Raw genomic sequence first — 10,378 nt, forward strand, 5'->3', positions numbered from 1 at the left:
CGGCGGCCACGGCCCTTGGGGGCGGCGGCCCTTGGCCCCCCTTATTCCTTGGAGATGGTGCTGGTATGGAGGTGGTTCTCCACCCCAAGGCGATTGTCTCGGAGTAGGAAATCTCGTAGCTCTTGGTGGCCCTCTAAAAATCAGGTTTTTCCTCTCCTTATATGAGTTGGGACGATCATCATTGGCCCTCCGATGGATGCCCCTTTGATCCAAGGGCTCTTGAGCACCTCTAGAACCTTCCTAGGAACCCCTCTCAGCCCTAATGAGGTCCCCAAGTCGTGTCTTGGCCGAATCCATATAACATGGTAAGAGTTGGACTCAATCACGTCACCGATTCATGTAATCCTGTAATCAGATATTTGTCCTCCAGTAAAACAAGCTTTCCTAGAGCGTCTGAACTCCAAATGGGCCAAAGTTTATGTCTAGAATTATCAGCATAAAATTCCCCACAACTTTCACATTTATTATTGTTCCATTTGAAATCATCTTCGAGGCGGAAAAAACGATCTCTAAAATCTGTGGGGGGACAGATTTTAGAAAGTCAGAGTCCCACTCCAACAAGGTTTTCTATTCTATTTTTGATAGTTCCTACACATCAAAGTGTAAGACAAGAACATTGTGCACTTTTGCAACTACTAGCAAAAGAGCTCGTGTGTTGCAACAGAAGAAAAAGAAAACACGCTCTTAACTCAATAACCATGATTTAAGACCACGTAGAAATATAACCCTGAAATAATATTTAGTACAAAATACGGGCAACAAGCTTAATTCCATTATCACGATAGAAATTTAGAAGAGGTTCATACTCGTGCCAACGCTCCGATGGCCAGTGCGACGTGTACGGCTTTAAGGTACCGCCATCAATCCTACATAAAGCATAAGCTTGTACAATATTATCAAAATGAAGTGAGGTCTCACTCAAGAATGCATTTCATTTCTGGATAACATATTTTTTTATGAAGATTAAATCAAGGTATTACTTCAACTAATCTCCAGCAGCACTGAAATCCTATAATTTTATAGTGATAGAAACACTGCACTGTTAATTAGAAACAGAGATGTAGCTTATATAACTCCCCTTATTCTTATAATAACAATAAGGCATTAAGGAGCAAAACTTATTCATTCATCTATTAAGTGGACACCAAGTGTACTTCATCTAACAAAAAAAATGTGACAAAAACAGATTGAATGGAACATAGTAGCCTGGTAAAAGGGTTAACGACAATAGCTAAGTTAACGCACAGCAGGTCATCAGAGTTCATTTCCACACAGCCTAATCTCTGGATGAACCATAATATGAACTCGTACTGTATAGCAAGCGTCATCTCAACGGAGTTGAAATTCCATCGAATCTCGTCATCCGATTGCAAACAGGTAAAACAGTAAGGGGGTAGCTAGCGCACCTTACGCTCATGAACTGGTCGAGCTATTCCTGGAGGTCGCAGGGGAAGGCCTCGAGCGCGAGGGACAGGCGACCAGCGAGCTTGGTGACGACCTCGAGCTGGAGAATGCGGTCGTCGGGGTCCGGCACGAGCTCAGCCTCGCCGAGGTAGACGAACCTGGCGGACGCCAGCTTGTCCCACACCCGGTGAGGTGGCAGATCCGGCGAGATTGAGGTGTGGCGGCGCCATTGCCCTCCTGGAGATCTGGGGAAGATGCGGTTGCTGGGCGCTGCCCTCGCCAAGTCCTCGTTGGAGAGTCGCCGTTCCGCGTCCTCCTGCTCCGCCTCGTGCCTGCGCGACGCCCCACGCCTTCGCCAAGCCCTCGACGAAGCACCGCCGGCAGGCGTCCTCCTACGCCTCCTCGTGCTCACGCACCACCCCCACAGCCTCGCCTCTCCTCGTGCCCGCGCACCGCCCCCACAGCCTCGCCTCGCCGGCGAGAAGGCCCGCGCGGGACCTGGAAGGAGGTGGCGGCGGGATGGGATCGAGATGGGATAGGTGGTGACGAAGGTGTACTTGGGTTATTGTTTTTTTTCTTTCTCTCGTGCGTGCCGTTTGTGGCTGACTTGGGGACTGCGTGTTAATTACCCGAAACGACAGGGACTTTTTTGCAAAAACACCGCGACGGACCACAGAAGTGCTATGCGCTTTATTATTAGGGGAGATTAGTATGTTAGTACAAATAAATTATAAAGTTAATACAAAAACAATTATCAAAAGCATAAAAGTAGAATGAAACCATCAAAAATTATAGATACGTTTTGGGCGTATCACCCATGCATAGTTGGTTATCGTCTTTTGGGAGAGAAACATCACTAGTGAACATCATGTGACTCCGGTCCATATTACCACCATTGCTTACACCTCGACTATTTACTGCTTTCATTTACTTTTCGGTTGCAATCACTATCACTATTCCCGCTTGTGTTTTGATCCTCTCCAAAATACAAGGCCGGAGAGATTGACAATCTCTCTGAACTCGTTGGGAGCAAAGTTATTTGTTGTATGTGCAGGTCCAGGTCTTCTGCTAGCCCCAGAGGAGCGGACACCTACTTGTTGATCCTCAGAGTCCTCCTGATTTGATACACCTTACAGTCCCCGTGTAAGGGAAATCTGCTGCTGACTACATCTCCACCTTCCACTTGGGGTAACCAACGAGGGGCGAGAAGTATATCCATCAACTCGTCATCAAGCAAATTTCTGGCACCGTTGCCGGGGACTCCATTCTTCAAGATAGGGGAGTTGCACGCTATCTTTTGCCTTTTTTAGTCTTGTTAGTTTGCTTTCTTATTTTTGCTTTAGAGTCTTATACCAAAAACCACAAAAAAATAGTTGATTTGCTTTCTGCTTAGTCGAGCATGTTAGGGTTTGATGCTTTGAGGGAATCTAAGGTCCTAGTTTTCCATCAAAAGAATGGAGAAAATATGAAGGAGGCTTGGGATAGAATTTATGAAGCACATAAAAGAATTATGCCTTCAATACCTATAAAAATTGTGCTTAAATGTTTTTATCATGGTCTTTTTATATGGTGTAAACACTCTCTTGACATTATAGCTAAAGGAGATTTTTTAGAGTGTGATGAGGCTAGATCTCTTGATATTATACATGGTCTATCTAATTACCTTGCTTATGATCATAGATTTGACACTATTATAGATAGAATTGCTACCATTGAAAGAAGAATAGATGCTCTAGACTTAAGAGAAAGAGAGAAACCCATGGTTTATAAGGAAAAGATTTTCAAAATAGATGATGACTGGGAGCCTTTTGTTAGAATTAGCATCTCTAACCCAGACTTCCTTGCTTATTTTGATATTGGATCCATGGTTTCTACAATGCCAAAATTTGTTTATGATTCTCTAAGCTTTTTAAACATAGACATTTTTTTATCTTATCATGAACATGCTAATGGTGATATTTCTGAAATCCAAGGAAAGGTAAAATATGTCCAGGTTACATTCTCTAAAAGGAATGCAACGATTGATTTCTTCATCATGAAGCCCAACCAAGGAAACATAGTGCTTGGAAGGGACTTCCTTCGATCCATGAAAGGCTTCCTTGATATAGGTAAAAGACACATACGCTTACGTGGGAAAGCGAAAGGTACGTACCCGTTCCCTAGGAAAAATAAGGATGAACTTGTTGAGGATCTGTTTGAAGGTTTTGATGATTCCAATGACTTTGGAGAATTTTGATCCTTCTTTTTTGCATCATGCCTAGATCAAAGGCATAAAAGAAAGCGCTTGTTGGGAGGCAACCCAATTTGTTTTTACTTTCAGTTTTATTGGTCTTGATGCTTGTTACTACTGTAGCAACATCATTGTATCTTTATTTTCAAGCTTTGTGCCAAGTTTTAGCCTCCGATTGCAAGAAAGTTCAAAAGTTGTGACATGCTGTCCAGAAACAGATTCTCTCTGCTTGACTAAAAAAATCGCCAAAAATCACCAGATCATATTTTTGATCTTAATTGTTTTGACAACATGCTCTATACAATTTTCTTTCTGGCATTTGTTCTGTGTTTTTTGATTTGAGTTGCAGAAGTGCCCCGAAAAAATTATTTACTACATGTTGTTCTGTTTTTCACAGATTCTGCCACGTTTTGTGTATTCATCATTTTGCAAATCGCTTGCTTTTTCTTTGCAAAAACCTTTTGGCAATCTTGAGAAACAGTAGCTCTATATGAAAATCTTTATTTCCAGTAGAGAATAAATTATTTTATCATGGGTACTAACCACTCTAATCAGCTTATGATGAGTTTTGTACGAAGGGAGTTTTCAAGTATGCGATGGAAGATGATGAAAGAAGATACAGGAGTATCAAGCGCTCAAGCTTGGGGATGCCCCCATGCACCCCAAGAAATATTCAAGGAGACTCAAGCGTATAAGCTTGGGGATGCCCGCGTGCATCCCCTTCTCCATCAACAATCATTAGTTCGTCCTTCTCCACGCTATATTTTCATCACTTCATATGTTATGTGTTATGCTTGGAGCGTCCCGCTCTTTACTTTTTAGTTTGTTTTAGTTTTGTTTGCTATTCATAACAAGTTGGAACCTAGCTTTCTTTGTTTATGAGAGAAACACGCTCCACTCCACCCTAGAACACAACATAGGTTTTCATGTTTATTCTTTTTGTGTATTCTTTATCTTTTCATGGCTATTGTCATGCTTAGCTCTTAGTTTTCATGCTTTATCTTTTGAAAAGATTTTATTTAGGTTGATTTTGGAACTCTGTTGAGTTACCATGCTTATCTTGTTTAGAGTGTTGGCTTGTTGCACTGAGTTGTGTGTCTTGCATGAGTAGGTAACTCAGGTTGCTATTTAAGTATAGTAGTAACTTGCAATAGTTTTGAGGTATTGATTTGAGTAATGTTTCAACTATTGGTGCCAAGTGCTTGAGCCTATTAGTGATAGGTGTCGTATTTTGGGAAATCTGTGTGTTTTTCAAAACAAAAGAAATTAGTTCAGAACTTTAGCTACTAGATGGATCGCTAACCTCTAGAGGGGTTGGAATATATAGAGTACCCTCACGTTACCATGGGTCGAGGATGCGCAAGGATAACCAAACCCCCAAACACTCCTCCTCGGGGTGCTTGTCTCTTTGTGAATCTCCTGACTAGATAGAGAGTTACTGATAATAAGTGCATGAGTTCTTCGGACTAATGTGAGTATTCGATTGTTGGCACTTCCACCATCCATATTTTTCTTGCCTCTTCGGTACCGTGCATTGCTCTTTCTCATATTGAGAGTTCGTGCAAACTTCGGCGGTGCATCCAAACCCTTGGCATGATACGCTCTCTCATCATAAGCCTCATTATATCCTTCCTCAAAACAGCCACCATACCTACCTATTAAGGCATTTCCACAGCCTTTCTGAGATACATTGCCATGCAACATCCACCATCTCATGACTTGATATTCATGTCATACATGCTTTCGCTTGATCGAGGAGTCGCATGCTAGTTGGGCCTTGCCGTTATTATTGCTACATGACGCGCTAGTTTCATTGCATATCCTGCTACACCGGTAGAGGCATACATTTGCATACATCATGATAGTTTTCATTTGTCTTTATGGTTGAGTACATCTTATAAAGTGTGAAGATCTTCTTTTTATTCTTGTAAAACACGGAGTGTTGCCCTTAAGTGAGGAAAAGATCCCAAAGAGGACAAATTGAAAGATCCCAAAAGAGGACACATGAAAAGATCCCAAAGAGGACAAATGAGAGATAAATAGAAAGAGCCAAAGAGGCCAAAAAATATGAAAAGAAAAAAAGAGAAGGGGGCAACACTACTATTCCTTTTGAAAGATCCACACTCGTACTCCATTGTTATATTTGTACTCCATAGATATCATCATTCATGCATAACTTTGTGGGGACCCTTAGACTATAGAACTTGGCTTGTATATTCCAATGATGAGCCTCCTCAAATGAGCTCTAGGTATTCATGAGCAAGCAAGTTGGATGCACCCCCACCAGTTCCATTGGAGAGCTTACCTTAGCTCATATGTGCATCTGTTGCATGGCAATCCCTACTCCTCACATCATATCTACCATTTGGCTTTCTCTCGCCTATGGTTGTCCTCATTGATGTGAGACTTTCACACCTTTTTGTCTCCCTTCCCCATCATTTTTATCTTTGTCATCCTAAGTGCCAACATATCTTGCTTGCGCTCATCCATTGCATGAGGGCTCAAAATCGAAAGGGAGATGATCATTTTGATTTGTGCCTCACTAGTGGTCTGGGGATGAGTCAAAATAAGATTTCAGAGGATACCAAGTGTGAAGTTTTAGTAGATTTAGTTCTCAAACTATTTTTATGCTCCAAACCCATCTCCCACTTCTTGCACGCAAACACCATTTGGATACATTCGAGTCACGGACAGCGAGAGCTCTTGCACCTTTATGTTCTTACTTTGCTATTTTCAATACTAAATATAGACTCTTGCTTGTTATTGTCTTGACTTGAATTGCATATCTCACTTGCTTTACTTTGAAGTTCTTATATGTGTGTTAGCATGTATCCACAGAAATTATATGTGTTACCATTTACCTACTCGAGGACGAGTAGGAATTAAGCTTACGGATGTTGATACGTCCCAAACCTATCTATAATTTCTGTTTGTTCCATGATCTTTTGAGTGACATTGTTATATGTTTTGCTACACATTTATACCTTTTTACACATATTTGGACTAACCTACTAACTCAGTGCACCCAGTGCCAGTTTCTGTCTGCTGATGTCTTTTTTGTAGGGACTTTTACCCCAATTTACAGAGTCCCAAAAATCCCAAGAAAAATATATAAAAATCAGCGTGACGAAAGCTTCCGGAGCACCAAAGGTGGGCCAGAGGGGAGCCAGGGCCTGCCCAGGCAGCCTCCCTGCACGGCCTACCCCCTGGCCATGCCCACAAGTCGCTTGGGTGGGGGCCACCTCCTCTGGTGCCCTCCTTCGGCTTATATTTACCTGTCCGATCGAAAACCCTTCCATCATATCCAGAATCACGAATTTCTTCATTGTTCCGCCGATCTCGAGAGCGCCAAAACACCAACTCCCGGCACCCTAACGGAGAAAGGATTGACCTCCGGGAGCTTCTCCACCACCATGGGCGCTCCCCGGACGTGTCGTGAGTAGTCCTCCTTGGACCATGGGTCCATAACCAGTAGTGATGTCTTCTCTCCAATATTGTGCTTCAATTTTTATCCCTTGTGAGATGCCCTACATGATCAAGGCATCTATGTAATTTTCCTGCTAGTGCTATGCTTGGTTTGCAGGGATCTGATGGATTATGAGATTATGTTCAGATTGTGATGAGTTATATATTTGATTATCCTTTTATATTATGTTCTTTAGTGATTCATGCATGTTCTCCGTTGCCTTTTATTGCTTTGGCCGAGCAGTAGATTGTAACTCCAAGAGGGAGCATTATGCACGATTGTGGGTTCATGCCCCTGATGTCTAGCTTGAGTGATAGAAACATGAGACTAGGGGATGTGTTGTTGCCACCAGGGAGAAAACAACGGTGCTTGTGACCGCGGTTGCAAGTATTGTTTACCTTACGCAAAGTTCGTTAATGCAGTTATCCTTTGCTTTGAGTTTACACTTTGGGTGGGGCTCCCAACTTAATACCAGCGAGATGTTCTAGATATATATATCAAGGCGGATGATTAGTAAGTACATGCTGATGAATAAACGGTCTACTTGTCTTGGCGTACTGCCCATTACTTTTGAGCCTCTAACTTTCCAGTAGCATGATTAGCATTGTGGTGCGTTTATAATTATGTCAATTGCCCAGTTGTAATTTGTTTACCCATGCATAGTTGTTTATCGTCTTTTGGGAGAGAGACATCACTAGTGAACATCATGTTACTCTAGCCCATATTACCATCATTGCTTACACCTTCACCATTTACTGCTTTCATTTACTTTTCCGTTGCAATCACTATCACTATTCCCGCTTGTGTTTTGATCCTTTGCAAACTACAAGGCCGGAGAGATTGACAACCTCTTTGAACTCCTTGGGAGCAAAGTTATTTGTTGTGTGTGTAGGTCCACGTCTTCTGCTAGCGCCAGAGCAGCGGACACCTACTTGTTGATCCTCGGAGTCGGTTCGATAAACCTTACAGTCCCCGTGTAAGGGAAATCTGCTGCTAACTACATCTCCACCTTCCACTTGAGGTAACCAACGAGGGGCGAGAAGTATATCCATCAACTCATCATCAGAAGGCCATCTTGTGAGCTTGTTCCTTCGGACGGAGTGGACTTCTCCTCTTGGGGCGAGAAGTATATCCATCACTTCAACGTCCCACTTCCAAGTTTGTTCCCCAAGAGGAGAAGTCCACTCCGTCCGAAGGAACAAGCTCACAAGATGGCCTTCTGATGACGAGTTGATGGATATACTTCTCGCCCCTCATTGGTTACCCCAAGTGGAAGGTGGAGATGTAGTCAGCAGCAAATTTCCCTCACACGAAGACTGTAAGGTTTATCGAATCAGGAGGATTCCTAGGATCAACAAGTAGGTGTCTTCCACCCTGGCGCTAGCAGAAGATGTGGACCTGCACATACAACAAATAACTTTGCTCCCAACGAGTACAGAGAGATTGTCAATCTCTCCGGCCTTGTAGTTTGCAAAGGATCAAAACACAAGCGGGAAGGTAATAGTGATTGCAACGAAAAAGTAAATGAAAGTGGTAAATAATGGAGGTGTAAACAATGATGGTGATATGGATCGGAGTCACATGATGTTCACTAGTGATGTCTCTCTCCCAAAAGACGATAAACAACTATGCTTGGGTGAACAAATCACAGTTGGGCAATTGACAGAATTATGATCGCACCGCAATTCTAATTATGCTCCTTGATAGTTAGAGGTTCAATAGTAATGGGCAGTATGCCAAGACAAGTAGACTGTTTCTTCATCAGCATCTACTTACTAATCATCCACCTTGAGACATCTATCCAAATCATCTCTCTGGTATTAAGTTGCGAGCCCACCCAAAGTGTAAACTCAAAGCAACGGACAACTACATTAACAAACTATATGTAAGGTAAACAATCCTTGCAACTGTGGTCACAAGCACCGTTGTTTTCTCCCTGGTGGAAACAAGCACATCCCCTAGTCTCATGTTTCTTTCACTCAAGCTAGACATCGAGGGGCCCGAACCCGCAATCATGCATAACGCTCCCTCTTGGAGTTACAATCTACTACTTGGCCAAAGCAATAAAAAAAGCAACGGAGAACATGCATGAATCACTAAGGAACATAATATAAAAGGATAATCAAATATATAACTCATAACAATCTAAACATAATCCATCGGATCCCAACAAACCGAGCATAGCAATAGCAAGAGAATTACATAGATGCCTTGATCATGTAGGGCAGCTCACAAGGACTAACCATTGAAGCACAAGATTGGAGAAAAAACATCACATAGCTACTGGTCATGGGCTCATGGTCCAAGGAGGACTACTCACGGCACGTCCAGGAAGCGTCCATGATGGTGGAGAAGCTCCCGGAGGTAATCCTCCCTCCGGTAGGGTGCCGGGAAGAGGTCTCCTGACGCTCTCGATCTTGGAAGCGCTGCGGTGGCGGAACAATGGAGAAATTCACGATTCCAGAAAGTCTGCGAGGGTTTCCTCTTGGGACCCTAAGTATAGGCCAAAGGAGGGCACCGGAGGACGTGGACCCGGCCTAGGGCCTGGCTGCGCCAGCACGCCGCGTGGGAGGCCCCTCGGCCCCCTCTGGCCCTCCTTCGGCGACCCCGAAGCTTCTGTTTCGCTGATTTTTTATATATTTTTTCTGGATTTTTTTGGGCTTCGGAAAATTGGGTAAAAGCCCGTGCAAAAGAGACATCAGCAGACAGAAACTGGCACTGGGTGCACTGAGTTAGTACGTTAGTCCAAATATGTTTGAAATGATATAGAAGTGTAGCAAAACATATAACAATGTCACCCAAAAGATCATGGAACAAGCAGAAATTATAGATATGTTTGGGACGCACCACCTTCTACCACAAGACCACAAAGGCAAGGGAAAGCTTCAAGATGAAATTGACCTATTTGAAGAAGAACCCCAAGCTAAGGTCAAGTGAATTCCCAAGGATACTACTATCTCTACCTCAACAAGTGCTACCACAACTCCAAGGATTCCATTCAATTTGGTGTGGATTCCCAAGAGGAAGAACTAGAAGTTCTTGAGGGGTGACTCTGCCAATGAAATTCACTCTTACTCATTTCGGCAAGAACTATATGCAATCAACCTCAACCATATGCATTAGTTCAATGAGTCACACATTCCCTCAAAGGTAAGCAAGGAACAAGGTAATTAATGCATCTTTGGACATTATCCCATGTGTGCTTCACTCCATGTCCATAGATATTCTTGCATATGTTACTTTTGCTTTGGGACTAACCCATGTAGGTGAGAAGAGTA

The sequence above is a fragment of the Hordeum vulgare genome, chromosome 7H (genome assembly GCF_904849725.1).
Source record: "Hordeum vulgare subsp. vulgare chromosome 7H, MorexV3_pseudomolecules_assembly, whole genome shotgun sequence".
Classification (NCBI taxonomy): Eukaryota; Viridiplantae; Streptophyta; class Magnoliopsida; order Poales; family Poaceae; genus Hordeum; species Hordeum vulgare.